The sequence below is a fragment of the Chrysochloris asiatica genome, unplaced genomic scaffold (assembly GCF_000296735.1).
Source record: "Chrysochloris asiatica unplaced genomic scaffold, ChrAsi1.0 scaffold00044, whole genome shotgun sequence".
Taxonomy (NCBI): Eukaryota; Metazoa; Chordata; class Mammalia; order Afrosoricida; family Chrysochloridae; genus Chrysochloris; species Chrysochloris asiatica.
Genome location: NW_006408562.1, coordinates 2,902,334 through 2,930,321, shown reverse-complemented (window position 1 = coordinate 2,930,321; position 27,988 = coordinate 2,902,334). Strand labels below are relative to the sequence as shown.

The 27,988-nt window shown below is 38.1% G+C and overlaps 1 pseudogene; it reads left to right on the top strand.

The window, feature by feature from the left end:
* Window positions 1–4,542: 4,542 nt before the first annotated feature.
* On the top strand, window positions 4,543–6,206 carry LOC102839073 (annotated as a pseudogene).
* The last annotated feature ends 21,782 nt before the right edge of the window (window positions 6,207–27,988 follow it).

Below are 27,988 nucleotides of genomic sequence, written 5' to 3'. Positions count from 1 at the left end.
ACTGTACCAAAAATAAATGGTCGATGTTCAACCATTTCAAGAGGTAGCTTATGAACAAGCATCAGTGATACTGAAAGAAGAAGTCCAGGGTGCATTGAAAATGTTTGCAAAAACAAGACTCTGGGAATTGATGGAATACAAATCAAAATGTTGCAACAAATTGATGCTGCACTGGAGGCAATCACTCATCTCTGTTAGGAAATTTGCCAAGTGGCTGTAAGAGATCCATATTTGTACCTCTTCAAAAAAGAGGTGACCCAAAGGAATGTGGAAATTATTGGACAATTTCATCAATATTCCATATGAGTAAAACTTTTACTGAAGATAATACAAATCCTGCTGTGACCATACATTGACAAAGAAGTTCCAGAGGTTCAGGCCAGATTCAGAAGAGGACATAGAACAAGGGATATCATTGCTGACTTCAGATCGACCTTGGTTGAAAGCAAAGAAAACAGAAAGATGTTAATTTATATGCTATTGTCTGTGCAAAGTCTGTCAATTGTGTGGATCATGACAAGTTATGGACAACATTGCACAGAATGAGTATTCCAGAACACTTAACTGTATTCATGAGGAAGCTGTACATAGACCAAGATGCTGCTGTTTAAACAGAACAAATGAATACAAAATGGTTTAAAATTAGGAAAGGTGTGCGTGTTGGTTGTAATATTTCACCATACTTATTCCTTCTCTATGCTGAGCAAATAAACTGAGAAGCTAGATTATATAAAGAAAAAAAAAATGGCATCAGGATTGGAAGAGGACTCGTTAACAACCTGTGATTTGCAGACCATACAACCTTGCTTGCTGAATTGAAGATGACTTAAAAGACTGATGAAGATCAAAGAGCATGGATTGCATCTCAACATAAAGAAAACAAAACCCCTCACCACTAGACCAATAATCAAAATCCATATAAATGGAGAGAAGATTGAAGTTATCAAATACTTTATTTTGCTTGGATCAACTATCAACACTTACGGAAGCAGCAGTCAAGAAATTTAAAGTTGTGTTGCATTAGGCAAATCTTTTGCACAAAACCTCTGTAAAATTTTGAATAGCAAAGATGTCAGTTTAAGCACTAAGGTACACCTGACCCAAACCATGGTCTTTTCAATAACTTCATAAACCTGTGAAAGTTGGACAGTGAATAAGGAAGACCGTAGAAGAATTGATGCATTTGAGTTACGGTGTTAGAGGAGAATACTGAAAGTCCCATGGGCTTCCAAAAGAAAAAAAAGCTGTGTGTTGGATGAAGTACAGCCAGAGTGCTCCTTGGAGACCAGGATGGTCAGACTTTGTCTCTCATATTTCAGCCATACTATCAGGAGGGACCAGTCCCTAGAAAATGATATCATGTTTGTTAGAGTGGAGGGTAGGGAAGAAAAGTGGAAGACCTTGACACAGTGGCAACAGCAATGGGGTCAGGTATTACAATGATTGTGAGATTTGTGCAGGACCAGGCAGTGTTAAGTTCTGTTGTGTGTAGGGTCTCTATGACTTGATGGCACCTAACAATAACAAAAATAGCACCATGAACAAAAGTTCATCTGGTTTTGTTTAGTTGTAATCTATATTTAATTGTGTCTGCATGTATGTGTATTCTTGTGTGAGAGAGGGACCACCTGTATACATCTTAACTGAAAATGTTTCAGTTATAATGCTGTGGGGAGAAACAAATTAAGGTTTCCCTCTCATACTATGTGGCTACATAATTCAATATCAATATGGGTTCATAATATCAAAACTTTAACATATTCAAAAACAAACAAGGTTCCCATTTATTTATGTTCCACTGCTCTTCTGTCAGAGGAGAAAGATGAGCCTTTCTATTTCTACACAATTTAAAAAGTCTCAGACACCTTATACTGGGTCACTATGAGATGGAATTGTCACGAGAGCATTTAACAAAAATAACAACAACAGTTTGTTGTAATGTGGTGGATTGTATGCTACTATGATACAGAAAGCTATGCCACCATTATTTTAAATATTTTAAGTATCAGCCAGGTCACTCACCTATCATGAACAGGTTTCAGCTTAGCATCTAGACTAAGACAGACTAGAAGGAGAGGTGGGTTACTCCTGTATGTTTAGCCCTGCAGACCTTATAAAAAGCAGCAGAACATTGTCAGATTATGCCAGAAGAAGAGGCACTTCAATTGGAAGGCACTCAAAATAAAACTAGGGAAGAGCTGGCTCTTCAAACTAGAGTCGAGCATGATAATGCAAGTGGAGTAAAGTTTTGCTCATGTGGCAAAACTCAAAATGAGGAAAAACAGCAGCAAACATCGATTTAATAATTGGAACATACAATGTATGAAATAGGAATCTAGGGAAACTTTAAATTTGTCAAAAATGAAACAAAATGCAAAAGATCAAAATCCTAGGCATAGGGAGCTGAAATATACTGATATTGGTCATTTATAATCTGACAATTGTATGATCTACTATGATCTACTTGAACACCAAATTCAAGAGGAATGAAGTCACGTTCACCACCAAAATTAATATTTCAACATGTATCTTGAAGTACATGGCTGTCTGTGATAGAATAGTATCCATACACCTATAAGGAAGACCAGAGTCCTAGTGTGGCACTATAGGATAACTACAAGGTTGGTGGTTCAAACTAATCTACTGCTCCTCAGAAAACCAAAACAGGGTCACATGAGTCAAAACTGACTTAATGGCAATTAACCAACATAACAACAAGGAATGTCAATGAATACTACAATTATTCAAATTAAATACAGACACTAAATTTAGTGATGATGAAATTGAACAAGTCTACCAATTTCTTCAGTTTGAAATTGATCAAACATGCAATCAACAATGTATTAATAGTTAATTGTGATTTAGAATGCAAAGGATGGAAATATAGGCTGGAAAATATAGTATTGGTGACAGAAATTATGCTGGAGATTGCTTGATAGAATTTTGTAAGACCAATGATTTATTCATTGAAAATACCTTTTTTAGAACACATAAAAGACTGCTTATACACATGAACCACACCAGATAGAATACACCGTAATCAAATTGTGTCAATGGAAAGAGATGGTGGAAAAGCTCAATATCATCACCCAAAAGAAGGCATGGTACAGACAGTGGAATAGACCATCAATTGCTCATATGCAAGTTCAGGCTGAAGCAGAAGATAACTAAAACAAGTCTATAAGAGCCAAAATATGATCTTGAACAAATCCTGCTAAGGTATCTCAAGAACAAATTTGAAGCATTAGACACTGATGCCTGATGACCAGAAGAGCTATGGAATGACATCAAGAACATCATACAGGAAGAAAGCAAAAGGTATTATTAACAAGACAAGAAATAAAGAAAGAAAGGTTCACAATGGATGTCAAAAAAGACTCTGAAACTTGCTCTCCAGTAAAGAGTTGCTAAAGAAAATACAAGAAATAAGGAGAAAGAGCTGAAAAGGAAATTTCAAAGGACAACTCAAGAAGAAAATATCAAGAATTAAAATGAAATGCATAAAACCTGGAGTTAGAAAACAAAAAGGGAAGAAAATGCTCAGCATTTCTCAAGCTGAAAGAACTGACGAAAAAATTCAAGTTTTATCTTGCTTTACAGAAAGATTCTGTTGGCAAAATACTGAAATAGATATTATCAAGAACCAATGGTACTGAGGAAAAAGTTCAAACTTCACTGATAGCATTGGCAAAGAACAAGACACTGGAAATGGATGACATACAAATGGGAAACTCAGAAAACTGATGCAGCACTAGAGACAAGTACCCTTCTATGCCAATAAATTAGGAAGACGGCTACCTGGACAACTGATTGGAAAAGATCCATTATTTCTGCCCTTTCCAAAGGGAGGTGACCCAGTGGAAAGCAAAAATCATTCAACCATATCATTAATATCACATACAAGTAATATTTTGCTGAATATAATTAAAAGACAGCTGCAATGGTACAATGCAGTGGCTCAAGTCAAATTCATAAGAGGATGTGGAACTAGCAATATCATTGATGACTTCAGTTGTAACGACTGAAAGCAGAGGATGATAGAAAGATGATTACTTGAGCTTTATTGGTATATGCAAACTCTTTCAACTGTTTGGATTATGCCAACCTATGGATAATATTCCACCACTCATCTGTCAATTTGTCATATTGTGGTGGCTTGTGAGTTGCTGTGATTCTGTAAGCTATGTTGCCGGTATTTTAAATTCCAGCAGGTCACCCATGGTGGACAGATTACAGATGAGCTTCCAGACAAAGACAGACTAGGAAGAAGGAGTGACAAACTACTTCCGAACATTTAGTCACTGAAAACCTTATGAATAGCAAGCAAACACTGTCAGATATAGTGCTGGAAAATGAGCCCCTCATGTTGCAAAGCACTCAAAATGCGACTGAGGAAGAGCTGCCTCCTCAAACTAGAGTTGACCATGATGACACGAATGGAGTAAAGCCCGTGGGAGAAAAACCCATGTAACCTTCATTTGCTGATGAGGCACTACTCAAAATGAAAAGAAACAGTTGTAAAAATCTATTGAAAATCGGAACATGGAATGCACGAAGTATGAATGTATGAATATTGGAAGTTGTCAAAAATGAAATGGAATGCATAAACATTGATATCTTAGACATTAGTGAGCTGAAATGGACTGCTATTGGCCATTTTGAATCTGACAACCACAGGGTTTATTATCCTGGGAATGACAAATTGAAGAGGAATGGTGTTGCATTCATTGTCAAAAAGAACATATCCAGATCAGTCATGAGGTACAATGTAGTCTGTAATAGGATAATATCCATGCGCCTAAAGGTAAGCCCAGTTAATATCACTATTTTTCAAATTTGCACACAACCACTAAAGCCAATGAGGATGAAATAGAAGAATTCTACCAACTTCTTCAATCTGAAATTGATCAAACATGCAATCAAGATGTATTGATCATTACTGGTGATTGGAACACAAAGGTTGGGAGCAAAGAGGAAGTAGTTGTTGGAAACTATGGCCTTGGTGATAGAAATGATGCTGGAGATCACATGATAGAATTCTGCAAAATCATTGATTTGTTCATTTAAAATACCTTCTTTAGACAGCATAAGAGACAACGATGCACTTGGACCTGGCCAGATGGAATATATAGAAATCAAATTGACTACACCTGCAGAAAGAGAGGATGGAAAAACTCCATGTCATCAGTCAAAAGAAGGCATATAGGGCAGATTGTGGAACAGACCATCAATGCAAATTCAATCTGAAGCTGAAGGAAATGGAAAAAAGTCCATGAGAGCCAAAATATGACCTTGAATATAACCCACCTGAATTTAGAGATCATTTGAAGAACAGATCTCATACATTAAACACTAAAGACCAAAGACCAGGGCTCCGGACGTCGAGATGGAGGAGAGTGCATATGAGTCGGTACTCTGTGTCGAGTCGTGCTCTGTGTCAAGTCGGAGGCTTATGTTAACCGCATCCCGACGCGGGCCACCAACCGTGGCTACAGGGTGACAACTGTACCAGCCGTCTTGGAGTGACCAGCTGCGGATCAATGCAAACGGGCAGGTGGCCTACATCAAACTGGAGGATAGGATCTCAAGGGAGCTCTTAGCTCAGATACCAGTGGATCAGTTTCCTGGTACAGCCGAGGAGAGTGTGATGTATTCCAGCAGGTACTTCGTTATCCGCATCCAAGATGGAAACAGTCGTCGTGTGTTTATTGGAGTTTGCTTCAGGGACCGAGGCAATGCCGTTGACTTCAATGTTGCATTACAGGACCATTTCAAGTGGGTGAAACAGCAGTGTGAATTTGCAAAACAAGCCCAGAACCCAGACCAAGGCTCCAAATTGGACCTGGGCTTTAAGGAAGACCAGACCATCAAGCTCAACATTGCGAACTTAAAGAAGAAGGAAGGAGCTGCCGGGAGCCCCCGCGCACAATTCGCTAGCACAGGAGAACTGAGCTTACTTCCTCCTCCCACCCCGGGGAAAAGTCTCTACCCTCATGCTCCCCCCTCTCCCACCCCCCCGACCCCCACAGCAGTTGTCTGTTGTGGGGTCTCTCACCCAGTCCGCAGTTGCTCCCAGTTCAGAAGGTACCACCGTGTCCCGGTAACCACCCAAGGCTGCCACCACTGATATCTGGGGATACTTTACCAAATCCACAGGGTAAGTGTCCAGCTGGACTAAGCCAGGCACAGGCTGGGTCCAGTTCTGATATGAGCATATTCTTTTCCTCCTACACCTTCTGGAAAGGAGCCGCCTCATCCGGAGGACATCACACTCCCTGCCAGACTGTGTTTGCAGCATGACTTTCTCCTCCATGCCTGGCCTCTTCGAGAGATTGGGTGTGTCAGGCAGCTAATTGGCACCTTGTCACACTGGTGCCTAAGATCCCAGGATGAGACCAGAACCCAGGAGAAGAAAAGCTCCAAGGGCCTCTCCACTTCCTGTCCTCTTGTCATGAGAGACACTCTGAGACTTGACCTTTTCCAACACAATGGCTCAAAACAAGCACAATCCCCAAAGTAAAAGAAGGCGTAAAGTTTGCTGTCTGGATTCACATCAGCCCTTATCAGCGCTTACGTGTGCCGCGGCATCACAGTCCAGAGACAGGTGCTTTCTGCATTCCCATTGGCTCTCACCACTTAAGATGTCTTCTGGACGAGGGCTTCCTTCCTGATTTCTAGCAGGTTTACAGGCCATAGCTTGAGGGGAATCAGGAGTATTAAGCAGCTTTATGGTTTCCTTTAAATATTTACTTGGCAAATTTGCTGCTCTGCACTACCAGTTTTTCTTTGCAAAAGGGATTGCTCCCGTGGTGTATCCCAGAAAGGACTTCTGAGGCATTCCATGTCAGCATAAGGCTGCCCTGGGCCTCAGGAAGCCTTGTGCATCTCTTCCAAGTGCATGGTTTCCCTGTCAGCAGTGCCGAGGCAGACGCTGGAGGGCGATGGAGTTGTATTTCAGCAGGAAATGGAAGCTTTCCTCATGGAGGTTTGTCAGCCTCACATCCACTGGCGGCTCTCTGGGGTTCACAGGGCATTCTTTGGAGATTTCTACAGTGCCTGTTCTGCAGATAACCTCTGACTTGCTGTTCGCCGTCTATCACTGTCACTGACAGACAGAAGGAGTTGAGAGTGTACCGGAAGTCCAGGCTTGCCTGGATTACTGGTTCATTAGAAATAAGTTGATCTGAGCACCCCACTGGAATTCCTTTTACTGGCTCATCTTACTTCTCAGTTGAAAGTTTTTTTTAGTATGTGAAGTGTCGAGATCGTAAACTGAAAAAGAGGGTGGCCTGTTTGTGGGACCAAATTTTCTAAGATAAAGAAATAATAAAGATTTTTACATCCTGTCAAAAAAAAAAAAAAAAAAAGAGACCAGAGACCAGAGACCAGAAGAGTTGTGGGATGACATCAAGAACATCATACATGAAGTAAGCAAAAAGTCATTAAGAAGATAAGAAAGAAGAAAAAGTTCAAAATGGATGTCAGAAGAAACACTGAAACTTGCTCTCCAGCCTAGAGATGCTAAAGCAAGTGGAAAAATGAGGAGGTAAAAGAGCTGAATAGAAAATTTCAAAGATCAACTCGAGAAGATAAAGTCAAATATTACAACAAAATGTGCAAAGATCTGGAGTCAGAAAAACAAAAAGGAAGAACACACTCAGCATTTCTCAAGCTAGGGGAACTGAAGAAAAAATTCAAGCCTCAACTTTGTTATTGAAAGATACTCTGGGCAAATTACTGAATGATGCAGAAATCATCAAAAGAAGATGGAAGGATGCATAGAGTAACTGTGCCAAAAGAAAATGGCTGAATTTCAACCATTTTAAGAGATAGTATATGATCAAGAGCCAATGATACTGAAGGAAGAAGTCCAAGGTGCATTGAAGGAATTGGCAAAGAACAAGGCACCAGGAATTGATGGAATGAAAATTGAAATCTTTCAAGAAAATGATGCAACACAGGAAGCACTTACTCATATCTGCCAAGAAATTTTGAAGATAACTATCTGGCTTACTGATTGGAAGAGATCCGTATTTGTGTCCAATCCAAAGAGAGGTGACCCAATGGAATGCATCAGACAATCTGTTTGATGTCTCATGCGAGTAAAGCTTTACTAACAGTAACACAAAAATGGCTGCAAGCATGCATTGACAGAGAACTTCCAGAGGTTCAAGCTGGATTCATAAGAGGCCATGAAACAAGGGATACCATTGCTGAGGGCCAATGAATCTTGGCTGAAAGCATAGAATACAAAAAGATGTTTACCTGTGCTTTATTGACTATGCCAAGGCTTTTGATTATGTGGATCATGACAAGCTATGGACAACATTGCAAAGTATGAGTATTCCAGAACACTTAATTCTGCTCATGAGGAATCTGTACATGGACCAAGAGGCAGTTGTTCGAACAGAACATGGGAACACTGAATGGTTTAAAATTAAGAGGTGTACGAAAGGGTTGTATTATTTCACCATACTTATTCAACCTGTACGCTGAGCAAACAATCTGAGAATCTGGGTTATATATATGAAGAAAAATGTGGCATCAGGATTGGAGGAAGACTCATTAACAACCTGTAATGTGCAGATGATACAACCTTGCTTGCTGAAAATGAAGAAGACTTAAAATATTTACTGATGAAGATCAAAGAACACAGCCTTTGGTATGGATTGCATCTCATTGTAAAGAAAACAAAAATCCTCACCACTGGACCAATAGACAATATTCTTATCAATGGAGAAAAGATTAACATTGTCAAGGACTTCATTCTTCTTGGATCAACTGTCAACACTCATGAAAGCATCAGTTAAGAAATCAAAGGACGTATTGCATTAGGCAAATCTGCTGCACAAGACCTTTTTAAAGTGTTGACGAGCAAAGATGTGAGCTTGAGGACTAAGGTGCACGTGACCCAAGCCATGGTATTTTTAATAACCTCATATGCATGTGAAAGTTGGACAATAAATAAGGAAGACCGTAGAAGAATTGATGCTTTTGAGTTATGGTGTTGGAGGAGAATATTGAAAGTGCCATGGGCTGCTCATAGAAGCAACAAATTTGTGTTGGAAGAAGTGCAGCCAGAGTGCTCCTTGGAGGCCAGGATGGCTAAACTTTGTCTCTCATACTTCGGACATATTGTCAAGGGAGACCAGTTGCTGGAGAAGGATATCATGTTTGGTAAGGTGGAGGGTCAGATTAGGAGAGAAAGACCCCAGCTAGATGGATTGGCCAAGTGACAGCATCAATGGGCTCAAGCGTGACAACAATAGTGAGGATGGTCCACGATCGAGCAGTGTTTCATTCTGCTGTGCATAAGGTCGCTATGAGTCAGCACCAACTCGATGGCACCTAACAATAACAACAACAACAAAATGGATAATAGTCTGAATAATGAGTATACCAGAACACTTAATTATGCTCCTAGTCCAAGAGGCAGTTGTTCAAACAGAACATGGGGATATTGAAATTGGGAAAGGAGTGGGCCAGCATTGTATTCTTTCATCATACCTTATTAAATCTGGATACTGAGCAAATAATTCAAGAAGCTAGATTATACGAAGAAGACCCTGACATCCGGTTTAGAGGAAGATTCATTAACAACCTGTAATATATAGATGATACAAACTTTCTTGCCGAAAGAGAACACAACTTAAAATATTTATTCATGAAGATTAACAAAACCTTCACTATGGGATTCATGCCAATGTAAACAAAAGAAAACTCCCAACTTGACAATAAAGAACATCACAATAAACTAAAAAAAAAAAAAAAAAAAAAATTGAAATTGTCAAAGTTCTTCATTTTGCTTGGATCCACAATCAACACTCATGGAAACAGTAATCAGGAAATCAAATGACATATTGCAGTTGGTAAGTCTGCAACAATAAGAACAACCAACTTCTTCAGTTGGTTTTAAACATGCATTTAAAATATGTAGGTAATTACTGATGACTGATATACAAAGGTGGGGAACCAAGAAATGGTTGATGTTCAGTCATTTCTAGAGGGAACATATGATTGAGAACAGATAGTACTGAAGGAAAAAAATCCAAGCTGCACTGAAGGTTTTTGCAGAAAATGCGGCTCCTCGAATTGATGGACTGTGATATTTTAGCTATCTGGTTTTTTATTTACTTAACAAATTCAGTACTGGAAACTTTCACTAATCTGTGCCCAGATATCTGGCTCCCTAGCCAACCAATTGGGTGAGATCCATATCTGTGTCCAATCAAACCAAAAGGGACCCAACAGAATGTGAAAGTCATTGATAATATCAATAAAATTATATGAAAATAAAATTTTGCTGAAGATAATTCAAAAAAGACTGCAACAGTATATTGACAGAGAACTGCCAACAACTAAAGGAGGATTCAGAAGAAGATATGACACTAGGAATATCATTGCTGACATCAGAAGAATTTCTGCTGAAATGAAAGACTATCACAAAGATGCTTACTGTTGCTTTATTCACTGTGCAAAGTCTTTTAACAGGGTGGGTCATGACAAGCTGTGGATAACATTGTGAAGAATGGGTATTCTAGAACACTTGACTGTGCTCATGAGGAACCTGCACAAAGATCAACAGGCAGTTATTCAAACAAAACAAGAAGATACTTAATCATTTAATCTGTATGCAAGACAAATTATCCAAGAAACTGGGTTACATGAAGAAGAGCAAGACATCAGGATTGGAAGAAGGCACATTAACAACCTTTGATATGCAGACGGTACAATCTTGCTGGAAAACTTAGAATACTTATTGATGAATATCAACACTGCAGCCATCAGTATGAATTACATCTCAATATGAAGATAACAAAAATCCTCACAACTGTACCAATAAATACCATCATGATAAATACTGAAAAGATTGAAGTTGTCAAAGCCTTCATTTTGCTTGTATACATAATCAACACTCATGACAACATCAGTCAAGAAATCAAATGACATAGTGCATTAGGCACATCTGCTGCACAAGAATTCTTTAAAGTATTCAAGAGCAGAGATATCAATTTCAGGACTAAGGTGTGCTTGACCAAAGACATGGTATTTTCAGTAGATTCATAAGTATGTGAAAGTTGGACAATGAATAAGAAAGACTGTAGAAAAATTGATGCAATTGAGTTTTGGTGTTAGAGAAGAATATTGAAAGTACCATGGAAGAAAAACAAAGAAATCTGTGTGAAAGAAGTATAGCCAGAAGCTCCTTGGAAGCCGGGATAACGAGACTTTGTCTTTCATAGTTAGGACATACTATCAGGAGGGAAAGTCCCTGGAGAAGCACATCATTCCTGGTAACGTGGAGGGTCAATGAAAGAGAAGACTCCCAAGGAGATGGATTGGCACACTGGCAGCTGCATTGGGCTCAAGAGTAACAATTGTGAGGATGACATAGGACTGGGCAGTGTTTCACTGTGTTGTGCATAGGGACACTATGAGTCAGAACCAAGTACATCGCACCTACCGACAGCAACAACAAAAGGTTTTATTTAATCAAAGTGTCTGATTCTTGTTTGAGCTGAACATTTATATTGGTATTTCCCCTTAAATTTTTGCCTAATATTAAACAGCAGGCACATAGTATAATGTCATAATTTTATTGATCTTAATTTTTAGTTAATACACTTAATCACAAGTCTGTTTCTTATAAATTTGACAGCACAAAAGCCAGTGAGTTTTATGATAGACACACTTAACCATAAAATTTAATTCAAATGTTTGACAACTTACTGACTGAATATAAATAATACTGTTTCAGAACTCATATAATATAACTAAGGTATGTTACAAATAATATTAATAATTTATATTAAGACCTATTTCTGTCTAAAGGGTTTTAACTAATTTTAGTTGGCTGGACATTGTTGTTGTTGTTGAGTGCCGTCGAGGCAGTTCTGACACATAGTGACCCTTTATAGTGTTTCCGAGGAGCAATCGGTGAGTTTGAACCACCGGCCTTGCAGTTCAAACGGCTTTGCAGTCTGGCTCATTAACCCACAGCGCCACACCATTTTCTATAATTAATCCGTATTAAGTTTTTTTACTTTTAAAGAGTATTGTTATAAATTAATTATGGCCCTATCAAAGTTCATCATCTATGATTAAAAGAAAATGGGAAACTGTCATCTACAATGCCATGGCCAACTTCTAAAATAGTGACTCCATGAATTAAGTAAACAGCTAGTTATCAAAGTAAAAAAAAAAAAAAAAAAAAAAAGGCAGGGGTGGGGCTTGGGAGAGTATTTTAATTCCTACCCTCGCCTAGCACACAGCTCCAGCTAGCGGTCAACCTAAATATGGCTGCATGAGCTTAAGAAACAGGAGGGTTGTAAGTAATAAGAGACAGCTGAGAAGAGAAACAAAAACTAGTGACTGAGACAGGAGGAGGAAACCACGTGGTTTTCCACAACCCGCTGACTAAAATCTTAAGGTAGCATCCAAACACTGAAAGGCTGAAGTGGAGGACTTCAACAGCTATACATTTTATTAGCAGTGTACAGGACAAGGAGCTCTGGTAGCGTAGTGGTTACGAATCGGGGTGCGAACCGGAAGGTCAGCAGTTCGAAACTACCAGCTGCTCCGCAGGAGAAAGATGAGGCGATCTGCTCCCGTAAAGATTTACAGCCTCGGAAACCCTATTCAGGGTCGCTATGGGTCGGAACCGACTCGACAACACTTAACAACAACAGGATATGTGGGAGACCATTCCTAAAGCATAAATGGGAGTAGTTGCCAGCCCTTGACCTCACCTTAAAGACGATTATTACTCCATTTACTTCTTTCTGAATGTCTTTTCTCTAGGACACTTCCCTCCAGAGGTACTTCCCAGAGACTGCTTACGATTTAAGTTGTAGAAGGTCCAGTACCTGCAATAAGGATACTAAGTCAACGATTCACTTCTACCTCCATACCTGAGTTTAAGTATAAATTTATTAAGCGATAACTTGTTTCTTAGCATTTCACCTGTTTTCATGTTTTTCTCATTAAAAAGTCTACTTAGAGGAAAGTATACCTTTTTATCCATCAAGCAGAGTATTCTCTCACTCTCCAGGCTGGGGATACTCAAACAAATCCTTCCAGGTGTGGTGTTTGGCCTTACTCCTGTGGGGCCAGTTAAATAGGTACAACAAGACTAGGGGCTGGGGATATTGGAGAAAATGCAATTTGAGATTTCAGATACCTTGGGACTAGAAAAAAGGACCCCATGTTTGACACCACCTGATGCTATAACAAAGAATTCTTCATTTTCATTCAGTACATATCTGTCTTAGACACTGAGACTTACTATTATATTAAGTATGGAAACAAACAAACAAAATAAAAACAGAAATCAAAATGGGGAGACTGCTTGGGGAAAGGGAATCTAAATTTTTACTTTCAAAATACAAGTGCTGCACAAATATCAGAGGGTTGGGACTGGTCCTCTAATGGGCCAGTTACTCTGTCTCAAGCCACAGCAAAGTGGCAGGGGATGAAAAGACTGTTGGGTGTGCAACCACCTCCCTTGGTCAGGAGCTACACTTAGCCCTTTGTCTGTCCAAGAGTTTGACTCTGCTGGAATCCCCAACCTCACTCTCATCAACCAGCCACCCCAGGACCCTGTTCACACTTGGATAATTCAATAGTATCTTGGTTTCCCGTTTTTCTCCCTGTTGACTTGGTTCCAACTCATCAACTCTTCAGTTCTCTTCAACTGGACTATTCCCTCAGAATGGAAAACACTGCCAAAATATCCAGAAGCTAATAGTAGGCAACCCTACTGGGATTTTCAGCTCTTTCCCTGTTGTAATCAGAGCTTTCAGAACATATGATTAATCTCAGTAAACCTCAGTCTCCCAAGCACCTTAAACAAACACCTGTCCCTATGTGCACCCCCAGGATGTATCTTTTTAAGTGGTGGAAAGTCATATACAACCAGCCAGCCCTTCAGCCCCAGGGGTCTGTCTACTCTTGGGACATTCAATGCCTAATTAAGATCCATTTTGTAGGAAAATGCACCCTGGACTGCCTTGCCTTCCCTACTCAAATCCACCATTCATCAACCCAAGGCTGCCACAGTAAGCAAGGTAGGAGAAAGGGGATTTTAGAAGAAAGAGGATTCAGATAGTAGTTCCTCTGAACTGCCATGCTGGGTCTGGGGCTTTATCAAATCAATATGGCCATAAACATATTGTCTGACACAATTCATCTCTTAGCCTTGGATACTGAAAAGGCTTTGAGAGCTCAACAGACCTCCTTACATTCAAAAACCAAAATGGTTTTAGACAACCGCATTGTTTTGGACTTTTTGTTCACCCAGTCTGGAGGATTACATGTTATTATCACTAAAACTTGCTGTACCTGGATCAATACAACAGGGGAAATTTAACTTGAGATTCATGCCATCCATAAGGCATTAGAATGGGCCAGCCCTCAGCCTCAATGGGCCTGGTTCACCAGTTGCTTCCCCACCTTAGATTCCTGGCTGACTCTCATACTTAGTATACTGTTGTTGACTTGGTTCCAACTTATAGTGACCCTTTATAGGGTTTCTGAGGAGCAGTTGGTGGGTTTGAACTGCTGATTCAAAGTTCAGTGCTATACTGGGTTGTCTACTTGTCCCCTGATTAGAATAGATCGGAGCACAGGAAGCAGCTAGCATGGTAGGGGTGGAGAGTTTTTGCCCTGCTAGAGTGGGCTCCCTCCATTTTAGAAATAGGAGCTGTCTAGCAACTAATCAATGGATGTCTCCAATTTTCACAACTTAGGACCACCCCCCAATTTATACCAAATTTCATTAAACTTTCTCACCCCACAGTTCCCCATTCATCAGGAAGCAGACTGAGAAACATAGATGATACCCCATTTCCCAAGACAGAAACTAACTAAAAGGAGGGGATTGAAATGGGGTACTGTGAAACCCAAAATGTTGAAAGGGTTTTTAGCCTGACAAAAGCAAAATATATGAAAAGGTCTGAGCAGTCATCCTGCTAGCCTAGTACAATGGTTATAGTTAGGATTTTGCACACGTGCCTCCCCGCCCCTGCCTAAGCTGTACCTCATCCATTTCTAATTGTCTCCATAGTCAATTACTGCAATCCAAAATTAGTCCCCTTTTCTTTAAAAATAATTACTTGTTCTGCTCTAATTAGTAGTCAATCCCTACTCCACGAAGTTTCTCAGGACCTGAAGAAAAACAACCATACATCTTTTATAATGGCCACTGATAACCATCACCTGGCTAGATTAATGGCGCCAGTTACAGATTGACTAGAATTGTCACACAACCCTAAATACACAGAGTTCCTGAAATTTCTCAGAACCCTACTTCATACCCAATATCCCTATAAAACACGTCTCCCCTTTTCCTCAGGGAGACAAATCTGGGACATTTGCTGTTGTTCTATAATCTTGTCAATACTTAACAAACACTTTGCCCTTTGCTGAGTCTTGTCTCTGAATAGTGTTCCCATCAGTGGAAGGTGACAATAAACTGTTCTTCCAGATACATTGTTGCTAGTGTAAGTCAATTGTATAAAAATGACCCTGTATAGGGATTCTGAGGAGCAGCTGGCAGGTTTGAACAACTGACATTGCATTGTTTTTGTTGTTAAGTGTCGTGGAGTCAGTTCTGACTCATAGCAACCCTGTATAGGGTTTCCAAGGTGCAGCAGGTATGTTTAAACTAACAACCTTGAAGTCTACCAACTTCTTTAGTCTGTGATTGGTCAAGCAAGCAATCAAGGTGCATTGATAATTCCTGGTGATTGGGAAACAAAGAGGAACGATCAGTAGTTGGAAAATGTAGAAATACATAAAATACAAAAATATTAAAAAATTATTGAAAAATATTAGAGATCACTTGATAGACTTTTGCAAGAACAAGGATTTATTCATTGTAAATACCTTTCTTCAGCAATGTAAATGGTGGCTATATAAATGGTACTCACAAGATGGAATACACAGGAATCACTAAATTGACTATATCTGTGGTTAGATACTCTGGAGAAACTCAATACCACCAGTCAAAATAGGCCAGTCAAAATAGGTCAGGTGCTGACTGTGGATTTGACCATCAATTGCTCACATGCAAGTTTAGGCTGAAGTAGAAGAAAATTAAAGCAATTCCACAAGAGCCAAAATATGACCTTGAGTATATCCCACCTTCATTTAGAGACCATCTAAAGAGCAGATTTGATGCATTAGACACTAATGACAAAACCAGAAAGAGGGGTGGGATGCCACGAAGAACATCAAACATGAAGAAAGTCAAAGGTCATTAAAAAGACCAAAACCGATGTCACAAAAGACTTTGAAAATACTTCTTGAATATAGGCAAGTTACAGGGACTGAAAGAAATGATGACATAAAAAAGCTCAAAAGAAAATTTCAAAGGGCAGCTCAGGAAGACAAAGTTTAGTTTTATAATGAAATGATCAAAAACCTGGAGTTTGAAAGCTGAAAGGGAAAAACATGCTCAGTATTTGTCAAGCTAAATGAACCAAAGGGAGAAAAAAAAAAATTGAGGGCCCCAAACAAAGGTATAGAAAGCCTGTTTCTAAGATGTTGCAGCTGATGCCAAGGCACTAGACATCACAGGAAGACAACTAAGGGAAATACAGCCTCACACTATGCTTGCTCAATAAAAACATCATTATGTACCCTCTTACGTAATGATGCTGTAATGCTTGGCTAGCTCCTTTGTGTAACATGACTATACATGCAAGTTGGAAAAGCCCAGTGGGCACCACTAATACCTTCTTATTACACATAAAGCCATGACCTACCTATCTTCTGCTATGAGAGTTTTCTTCCAGTTGCCTTCTCCCTGCACTCCAACCCCACTCTCTGAGGGGCTCTGCTGACAAAAATGAACCCTCAGGTTGTACTGTTGAAAGATTCTATGGGCAAAATATTGAATAATGGAAGCATTCAAGGAATATGGAAGGTATTCACAGAGTTGTATAAAAAAGAATTGGCCAATGCACAACCATTTCAACAGCTGCAGGATAATGTGCAGTCCCCACAAGGTAATATCACTTCTATCACTTCCTCTGAGTTTCCCTTTCTATTCTTCCTTCTTTGCTACATTTTCATACCTTCTGCCCTTGGATACAAATGGATGATTATGCTGATGTCTCAGATTGCATACCCTCCTGTTATTATTGTTCACTTCATATATCGTCTTGTTGTTTGTCTGACAATTGAGCTGTGGGGGCTAGTTCATTTGCAGACCAGAAGAGTGAGTGAAGGCCATAGTCTTGGGAGTTTCACTAGTGTTAATCTGACCAGTAAGCTTAGTCTTTATTCTTCTTTTCAAAAAGGAGGCAGGCATTCTGTTTGCATAGTTCTATTTTGTGTGTCATTCTGTCCCTCCTTTTGCCTATGCTGCACACACATCTGGTGTCAAGGATTAGAATCCATGATTTCAAGATGGGTTCTATTGTGGAGGCATCTGGGATACTTGGCATAACCTGTCGGGGACCAGCCTAGACAAACTTATTAGGGGCCTCTCAAAGGGGAATGTGGAGTTGGCGAAAGGAATCACAAGGAGTAAATGCGTTGTGCTGAATCTTGCTTGCTTTACTCAATTTTTTCAGCTTCTTATATGCCGTTACAATACACCATGATCTCATAGTAATCAATTTCTTTAAAGCATAATCTCTGCTGTCATTACATTTACTTTTGATTCATGAATCTTCTAGTTGCATCAAAGAACATCACAATATTTTCCTTGATCATTTCACATACTGCTTCCTTATACTCCTTAGTCACCTTGATAACATCTGTTTTTCATAAGTGACTTTGTTCTTCTCCAATCTTCCCTAAAATGTCAGGTTAACCTTAAAACATGATTCTAAATCTTAACTATGCCTACTCTCACCTATTATTTTCTATAGATTCATTAATCACAACTTACACGCAGAACATTTTTCTCATAACCAACCCTACATATTAGTTACTCATAATTGCTTTAAAAACAAGAGTGTAAAAAGTACCTACAATTTTATAATTAAATGAAATTTCCTTAATACTAATAATTTCTGTATCCAAAACATCTAGTTAAATTTCTACTATTTATGTGTTCCTATGTCTTCCCTGCGAACCTTAAGGTCAGCGGTTCGAAACTACCAGCCGCTCCTCGGGAGAAAGATGAGGCTTTCTACTCCCGTAAGGATTTACACCTTCGGAAACCCTGTACAGGGTCGCTATGGGTCGGAACCGACTCGATGGCACTTAACAACAACAACAACATGTCTTCCCACAGCTCTTGATCATGCTTCAGTTAATTTCTAAAGGTCTTATTGTCTCAAGCTAAAACTATAGAGGATGTTGATTGTAATCTTAACTTGAAAAATGTGAACTGGCAGTACTTTAGCTAGTGTGGATTTTCCTAGTGGTTAAACTTATTGTTACTGTAAAAAGCAATCTTTATAACTATACGTGATTGAATATGGTGTGAAAGTGTCTAAATGTAATCTTAATATGATTATTGAAAAATCTACTGAAAACTTCTACAATAAAATCAAGAAAAATAAAAAATAAACTATTCATAAAAAGAAAACAAGAACTGTGGGGCCTTTTGCATTAGGTTCTCCTTGTGGCTTTGCCAACCAAGGAGACACTCATTGCCACTTTGCTAAAACAATGAGCTTTTCATGTGCAGGGTCTCCCGCCTTTCCGTTCCTTGATGGCATGGCCTTCGCCAATAACCTGTTTTGTTCCTGAAAATAGGTTAAAGGGGAGGTTAATATGTAGATTATGGTTAACAAAGCACACTGGGTTGTTGAATAAGGAAGGAGTACTTGCAAGCCCCACAGGATTCTGGACACACAAGGAGATAGTATTTTTCCTATTTACCTAGTTTATACCCTGCCTGCCTAAAAAGGTATTTTCAATGAAGAAGTCATTGCTCTTGCAAAATTCTATCATGCCATCTCCAGCATCCTTTCTGTTACCAAGGTCATATTTTTACAATGACTGATCCTTCCTCTTTGTTTCCAACCTCTGTATTCCAATTGGCTGTGATTATCAATACACCTTGATTGCATGTTTGATCAATTTCAGATAGAAGAAGTTGGTAGAATTTTACATTTTCATCATCATTGACTTTAGTGGTTGCTGCATATATTTGAATAAGAATGACAATGAGTGTTCCAGAACTCTTACTTGTGCTCCTTAGGAACGTGTACATAGACCAAGAGGCAGTTATTCAAACAGAACAAGAGAAAACTGAATGGTTTAAAATTAGGAAAAGTGTATGCTAGGGTTGTATTCTTTCACCATAGTTATTCAATCAGTATGCTGAGAAAATAATCCAAGAAGCTGGATTATATGCAGAAAAACATGACATCAGGATAGGAGGAAGACTCATGAACAACCTGCGATATGCAGATGATACAACCTTGCTTGCTGAAAGTGAAGTGGACTTAAAACATTTACTGATGAAGATCAAAGAGTATAGCCTTTGGTATGGATTACATCTCAATGTCAAGAAAACAAAAATCCTCACCACTGGACCAGTAAGCAACATTCTTATCAATGGAGAAAAAAAATTGAATTTCTCAAGGACTTCATTCTTCTTGGATCAACTATCAACACTCATGAAAGCATCAGTCAAAAAATCAGATGATGCATTGCATTAAGCAAAACTTCTGCACAAGAAATTTTTAAAGTGTTGAAGAGCAAATATGTCACCTTGAGGACTAAGGTGCGCCTGACCCAAGTCATGGTATTTTCAATAACCTCACATGCATAGGAAAGCTGGACAGTGAATAAGGAAGACCAGAAAAGAATTGATGTTTTTGAGTTATGGTATTGAAGGAGAATATTACGGCTGCTAAAAGAACCAATTGATCTGTTTTGGAATAAGTGCAGTCAGAGTGTTCCTTGGAGGCCAAGATGGCCAAACTTCGTCTCTCATACTTTGGACATATTGTCAGCAGTGACCAGTCACTAGGAAGGATATCATGTTTGGTAAGGTTGAGGGTCAGAGAAAAAGAGGAAGACCCCAACGAGATGGATTGGCCAAGTGGCGGGAACGATGGACTCAAGAGTGGCAACAGTAGTGAGGTTGGCCCAGGATCAGTCAGTGTTTCGTTCTGCTGTGCATAAGGTCACTATGAATTGGTATCAAATCAATGGCACCTAACAACAACAACAACGGACTGCCAAAAGAACAAGTCAATCTGTTTTGAAATACGTACATTCGGAATGCTCCCTAGAAGCCATGATGGCCAGGCTTCATCTCTCATATTGCAGACATATTATTAGGAGGGACCAGTTCTTGGACAAGATATCATATTTGGTAAAATAGAGGAAGTAAAAGAGGAAGACCACCAGCAAGATGGATTGGCACAATGACAGCAGCAATGGGCTCAAATGTAGCAATTATTGTGAGGTTGGCATAGAACCAGGCAGTGTTTTGTTCTGTTGTGAATATGGTTACTATGAGTTGGTTCCAACTCTATTGGTCCTAACTACAACAACAAAGCCTGACAAGGAGTTAGACTTTACCTTTTGTCCACATCCTGCTCCTCTGTTCTCTACATTTGGAGATTTACATTATGGTTTTATTGTTCTTTCCCCAATGTCACTTTCGGCTGCTCTCATAATTTTCCTCCTAATCCCTTGCCCTAACAATTCCACATTATTTTCTGATTCTACCCAGGATCCTTTATTATGATTTCTTTCAGAGGTGTTAGCAGTGTAGTCCCTCTAGTTCTGGTCTTAGCATGGTTGAGACTGAGGCTTACTTACATGGTCCATTAGTTCTTTGGACTAATTATTTATACATGTCTTTAATTTTCTTCAGTAGAACAATAGTCACACCTAATATGGCCAATTGTAAGCTTTTATGACCACAGTTGCTCACAAAACTAGAAAGTAGACCACTGTCTTTGTGAACTATGCTATGTTAGTTGACTTTGATGATCCCTGGGACTATCATCTAAAGTCTCCAGGTCTGGTGATTTGTACCCTTCTCATGTTTGGCTGTAACCAAGAAGTTTATATGTCTTTTACCCTAGTTTACTCTATTATAAACATGGATATGTTCACGACACACAAATATTTTTATAGAAATACCATCAGCCAAACCTATATATACGATCATGAATATAGTCCCTTTGGCCTGTCTGCCTATGTTTCCACTTGTAGATTATGGTTGGTTATTTCTGATAATGCAAGCCTGTGTGTGTAATAGTATTCATCTTTGTTGTTTGTAATCCTTACATACACCTCTCTTTGCTATCTTTTTCATTCATAGTGATATTACGTTGTTGTTAAGTGCCATCAAGTCTGTTCCAACTCATAACAACCTCATGTAAGGTTTCCAGGGAATGGCTGGTGAATGTGAACCACTGACCAGGCAGTTCAAACTGACCTTGCTTTATCCCATAGTGCCTGGTCACCCCTTTATTGTATGTTGCCTTTTGTTTCACCCAAAATAACATGTACCTTTTCATTTCACTCTTCAAAAGATGATCACCCTCAATTCATCAGTGTGCAGGGCCTCTTTTAATCAAAGGGAAGGTACAGTTTTTTTTCTAATTTAAAGCCAGACACAGCAATTACATACTGCCGAGTTTACAATAGTCTTTTTTTTTTTTCTTTTTAAGGGTAATAGTTCGTAAAACATTTTTTTGACTAAAACTGCATTACTGAGTTTAAGCCAGTTCTTTATGAAATAGGTTTTCTCTCTCTTTCTTGATATGCCTGCATGGGAATACTGTTCATCATTCTTGACAAGTTCCTGTTATCTAGGTATGCTAATTGCTAGAAGCTTTAAAACTGAGAAGCCTGAAAACTTCCCTTTCACGTTAGTTTGAATGTGAAGAGAAAAAAAAAAAAAAAAAGTCTCAGGAAGGGAATCTTGACACAGGTGTCTTTTGAACAAAGTGAGCCAAATGAATATTTCTTTCTGACAAAGATGTAATAAAAAGGATTGCTTGAAACTATCTTAAAGCTATCCTTATCTGAATTTCCCTTGACCACTTAAATATAATTTGATATAAGCTGTTTCAGGGAATTGAGACTCTGATACCAATAGGAATATGAACACATTCCTGAGATATCTGGCTAAAGTTTTGCAAATTTCAGTCAGTGATGTTTTATGATCCCAAATAAAAGCTATAAAACTATAATTAAGATTTCCTGTAATTAGTCCTAAAATCAATTACTATAACTCTTTATGTCCAGTTATCCAATAGAATCACAATTTCCAACCCTAACCCATTCTACTTGTGATCTCATCCAAAACTAAACCAAACAATTGTATTATAATTTCATTGTTGCACTACTAACTATATCCGTGTGAGACAATTTCAGTTGAATTAATCAGTATGGATTTGTGTGTAGACTGGCATCTTTTGACAACTGGAAGTAATAAGTTTTCTTCCTCTGAATAAATTCTTTTAAAGTCAATTTTTAGGGATTGAGTGGATTAGTCTCTATAACATACCATATATACAGTGGAATAAGGTTGTTTCTTGCCATCATAAATGCAAAGAGTGATCATCCCATCTATCTGACCCAATCCATGGCTATTTCCAATACCTCATATGCATTTGGAAGCCGGACAATAAAGAAAGAAGCTGAATAATCATTCACTTAATTTATGGTGCCTGAACAAATATTGAATATATAATGCAATACCAGAAGAATAAACAAATATATCTAGAAAAGTATGGGCCAAATACTCCTTAGAGGTAAGTATTGTGACACATTGTTTCACAACTTTGGACACCTCATTAGAAGTGACTAGTCCCTGGAGAAGAACATCATGCTTGGTAAAATAGAGGGTCAGCAAAAAATTACTAATACCATGGATGAGATCGATTGACACAGTGGCTACAATAATGAGCTCAAACATAGCAACTACTGTAAAATGGTGCTAGAACAGACAGTGTTTCATTCTGTTATACATAGGGTCAGTAGTCCACCAACTCCACAGCACTTAACCAAACCAACATAAACCCCATAACCAAAACAAAGAGCCAAGGTCTTGAGTATTTTGTATTTAAAACTGTTTTTTGTTGGTACCTGTTACCACAGTTCAGAAGTGTAGATCCCATCATTTCTGTCTCCATTAATCTTTGCTGCATACTTATGCTTCACTGCCTCCTTGTTTATAAACAGTAGCAAAGAAAGTTGTAACACTATTGATCCAAGTTAGAAAGCAACATTTTGCTACATCAATTTTAATCTGTGAGAATATCCTGACTCTAATTCTTGATATTTGAAGATTTTTTAATGTTTTCCAAATATTATGATGATAATGATGCATAGGTATATTTATTGCCTAACATATTTTATACATATTTGAAAATTACAAAAATATTAAATTCAACCTTCAACTATTTATCTACCCATTATTTAGTTCAAGGAGCCCATGTGGTACTGTTGGCTAAAGCACTGGGTTGCTAATCACAAGGTTAGCAGTCCAAACTCACAAGCTGCTCCATAGAAGAAAGCGGAAGCTGTGTCTTGTAAAGATTTCTAGTCTCGGGAACCCCATGGGGCCATTCTACTCTGTCTACACTGTATTGTTGCTTTCAGTTGCAATTGATCTAATGGCAATGTGTGTGTTACTTAATTCATTTCATGTTAACAGCAACCTAAGAGTCAAATTTCAAAATGTGTAGACTATTGACATATATATTTTTTATGAGTATGTGTATGAGATTTGCTTCGCTGAGATGACATTTCAGGTGTTTCCAATTACTCATTGTTTTCACAGGCATTGTAATAAAAATCTTTGAAAATTAAAAAAAATTTTAAGCATATTCTTTAGTGTTAAATATATATGGAGCTCTGGAAGCGTAATGGTTACGAATTGGGCTGTGAACCTCAAGGTCGCAGTTTGAAACTAGCAGCTGCTCCGTGGGAGAAAGATGAGGCTTTCTGCTCCCATAAAGATTTACAACCTCGGCACTTAACAACAACAACAACATATATATAATTTTAAGTTTGGATTTATCTTGTTGCCTATTGAAAAATAGCTCTGCAGAGAGCATATGGCATTTTATATTGACCACAGCAAAATCTGAATATTTGTCAGTATCAACTTCATTTATTGTAATCTAACAGAGTCCTGGTGTGGCGCTGTGGGTTCATGCACCAGACTGCAAAGCCGTTTGAATTGCAAGGTCGGCGGTTCAAGCTTACCAGCTGCTCCTCAGAAACCCTGTACAAGATTGCTATGGGTCGGAACCGACTCGACGGCACATAACAACAATAACAACAATGGCTTCATATCGTAGTTATTTACTAGTTCGGAAAAGACAAAATTGTATTCGAATCCTCAAAGGTCATTCCTTGTAATTACTAAAAAAGCTATTATTTTATTGCAAAACTCATTAAAGAAAATTAAAGTAGTAAAAAACAAACACTAGTAAACTCATCTCCAAGAGAAAGATAAACAAAATGATATACAGAGGCTACATATATATCCCACACACCCAGGTGATGCAAAGAATTAAATGCTGGGCAATTGACTCAAAAGTTGACAATTTGAATTCACTCAGAAACACATTAGAAAAAAAACCTGGTAACCACTTCTAAAAGGTCAGAGTCATTGACAACCCCATTAGATCTAATTTAAAACACATGCGATTTCCAAGCGTCCATCTCAACTTAAAAGCAACTGGCTTGGTTTTGGTTTGATATATACTTACTCATATGCTTGTATTTGTAATTGTTTTATATATATACTTTTAATAGTACAATACACCACCTGTTAAATCTTGTCAATAGATATTCTTTCTAAACATTATTTTAATGACTGGAGAATATTTCATTTATGGAGTACCTTCTTTTGCTCCTCTGTTCTTATATAACATAGACTGCCAAATTTGGGGCTAATACAAATTATGCTATATTAAATTTAGTGTCTGTATACGTCTTTGAATTGTTTCCTTAGCATAAATTCGAATTTGTGAAGTTCCCAATTTATGATATATTTTGTTAGGAAAAATAATTCTGGACTCTTCATTTAAAGTCATCAAAGAGTTGCATAATACTAGTAATGAGTACCCTCAGAAAATCTTACATTTTCAGGAGAACACTGGGCAAAAAAATAAATGCAAAGGAAATATTTGTACTCTGCCACCTAGGTTAGTTTGTATTAGAATCAGAGTTCCTCTGCAATTAGTATGATATGTAGCTCTTTATTAAATTGTACTCCTCTGGAGTCTTCTAATGAATTGTCTACAATAAAGGGTCCTCAAGGACATTAAGATCTGGTTTATGTTACTTTCTATCAATAGTATCATAAGTTAGTTATGTACCCTCTATGCAACTTTTTAATGTATGTTCCAAAAATGATATCAAAACTCTTCTATCATTGGGGTTGTGAGAATTTAATGAAATATGTAAATGGAAATACTCTGGATCTTTCCTTTCTCTTCCTTTAATTTGGTATTTCTGCCTTGATTTCTGTATTTTCTCATTTTTCCCCCTCTTTAGGTCTTCTTGTTTTTCATGGACATATACCACATTAAATAATGCATACTTAGAGATTTGTTTAATCTGATATTTGTCTCTGCTATATCTAATTTTAAAAAATAAGAAATGAAGGAAAGACAGAGAAAATAGAGAATGACATTTAGTGATATTTTAAAAATATTGCTTTGGAAGTAAACATAATATATAAAAATATAGTACTAAAACTTGATATTAGGTATTCAAATCTATATTTTTTGTAATAAAGTGGTAAATATTCTAAGTCCAGGGTAATGTTAATGTATATGATGAAATTTTCACACTCTCAGAGATCCTTATTTACATTTCAAAATAAGCAATTAATATATTTATTTGTTTTGATACTTTCCATCAAAGGACATCATGATAAAATAAGCTTTAAAATTTACGCATCATTTTGACATTTCGAGGATTACAGATTACAAAATGCTGTAAGAGTAATCAGATTGTTCCCTCTTCAGAGAAAATCATGGTGTTATGGAAAATATATGGAGGTTTTGGGCCAAGATATATTTACCTCATTCAAGTAGGGAAGCACAGAGAAACCAAATGAAAGAAAACAAATTATGCACACCTATTATCTTTTACCTTAGTTTGACGGTTCACAATCTGGTGAGTCAGATTTCATTTACGGAGTATTCATTTAGATTCAGTTAGTTATTGTGGCTCATCTCTAGTAGATATTGTTGGGATTACAAATCTACAGTCTATTGATGATTAACAATGTTACATACTCATATCTGGTGTTTGACTGACTATTGGCAGGGATGATGAAGGGATCTGAGCCATGCTTTGCCAAACATCCAGCAGGTTAGTCATCTTGTTCTCATGGTTGTGGTTCAAGGTTATCTGAGAGTAGCACGCCTAAATGTTCACATATTTTCAGGTCTAATGCACTATGATAGCTTTTGTCCTTTGTTGTTGTTAAATGCTGTTGTCTTGATTCTGACTCATAGATAACCTGTACAGAGTTTCTGAGGAGCTGCTGTTGGGTTTGAATTGCCAACCTTGTGGTTTGCAATCCACTGCTGATCCTACAGCATCACACCAGGAGTCTTAGTAACCAAAGAAGTCAGAAAGCCAAGTACAGGGGCAATGTGTGAGGAAGTTATCCAAATATCCAATGGTTTGGGTTTTGGAGACAAAGAAAAAGGTATTATTTCTATTCTACGCAATCATAAATGATAAAGAAGACGACCCCAATGACATGGATAGACAACTTGGCAGCAGCAATTGGCTCAAATGTAACAACAATTGTGAGGGTGGCACAGCACCAGAAAGCATTGTGTTCTGTTGTGCATAGGGTCACTATGAGTTGGATCCAATTTTCTGGCACCTAACACAATTTTATAACAAAATCGACTCAATTATGAATTTATACTACTTCATGGAGTCATGGTGTAGCACAGAAGGATAAGCACTGGACTGTAATGCAAGTTTGAACCTCAAGGTTGGAGTTTCAAATCCACCTTGGAAATTCTATAAAGATTTGCTATGAGTTGTAATGGATGCAATGGCACTTAACAACAACAACAACAACAACAACAACAGTACAGTGCATATAATATGTTTGCATTCAGCACACATATCTATGATATGACATACAATGTTTTTAGTGTATAAAATTTGCTATTTCCCATTAATCAACATAATAGTCTACTTTTATAGCTTTTGTTATTATCTTCATAGATAATTGTAAACATGGTGAGTTTAAATAATATGTCAAAACTTACTCTACTAATTAATATGCGGCAGTGGTGTTGGTGGTAGTGGTGTGACATGGAGTTGGTTCTGACTCATAGTGACCCTTCATGGGATTCCCAAGGCTAGAAATCTTTACAAGAGCAGATAGCCTCATCTTTCCCCTGTGGAACAGCTGGTAGTTTCAAACTGCTGACCTTGAGGTTAGCAGCCCAACTCGTAACCACTATGCTACCACAACTCCTTAATTAATTTGCAGTCAGGACTAAAATCAAGCAGTTAACCTTGCGTTATTATGTACCCCCGAGTTCCTGGATAGTTCAAAAAGTAATCCATTTTTCTGTTAATAGAAATCTTGGAGGTTCATGTCTACCCTGAGGAACCCCAGAGGCAAATTCTGTTAATCTGCTTCCAAAAAAGATCAGCCATTGCACATCTGCTGGTGCACAGTCGTGCTCTGACACACATGAGGTTGCAACACATTAGAATAAAATGCAAAAGCAATTGGTTTTTATGCACCCTACTAAATTATTGAAAATTTTGTTGAAGACAATAACATTTGTAGCAGTACATCAACAGGGACTGTCAGAAATTCAAGCCAGATTCAGAAGAGGGTGTGGAAAACGGATGTCATTGTTATTGTCATATGGATATTGTCAGAAAGTAAAGAATCTCAGAAAGATGTTTATTTGTGCTTTTTTGACAGTCAACTTCTTGTATCATTACATACTAAGGATATCATTGAAATGAGTGGGAATTCCAGAATGTTTGATATTGCTTATACAGTACCTGCACGTAGACAAAGGCAGTTGTTTCAACAGAACAA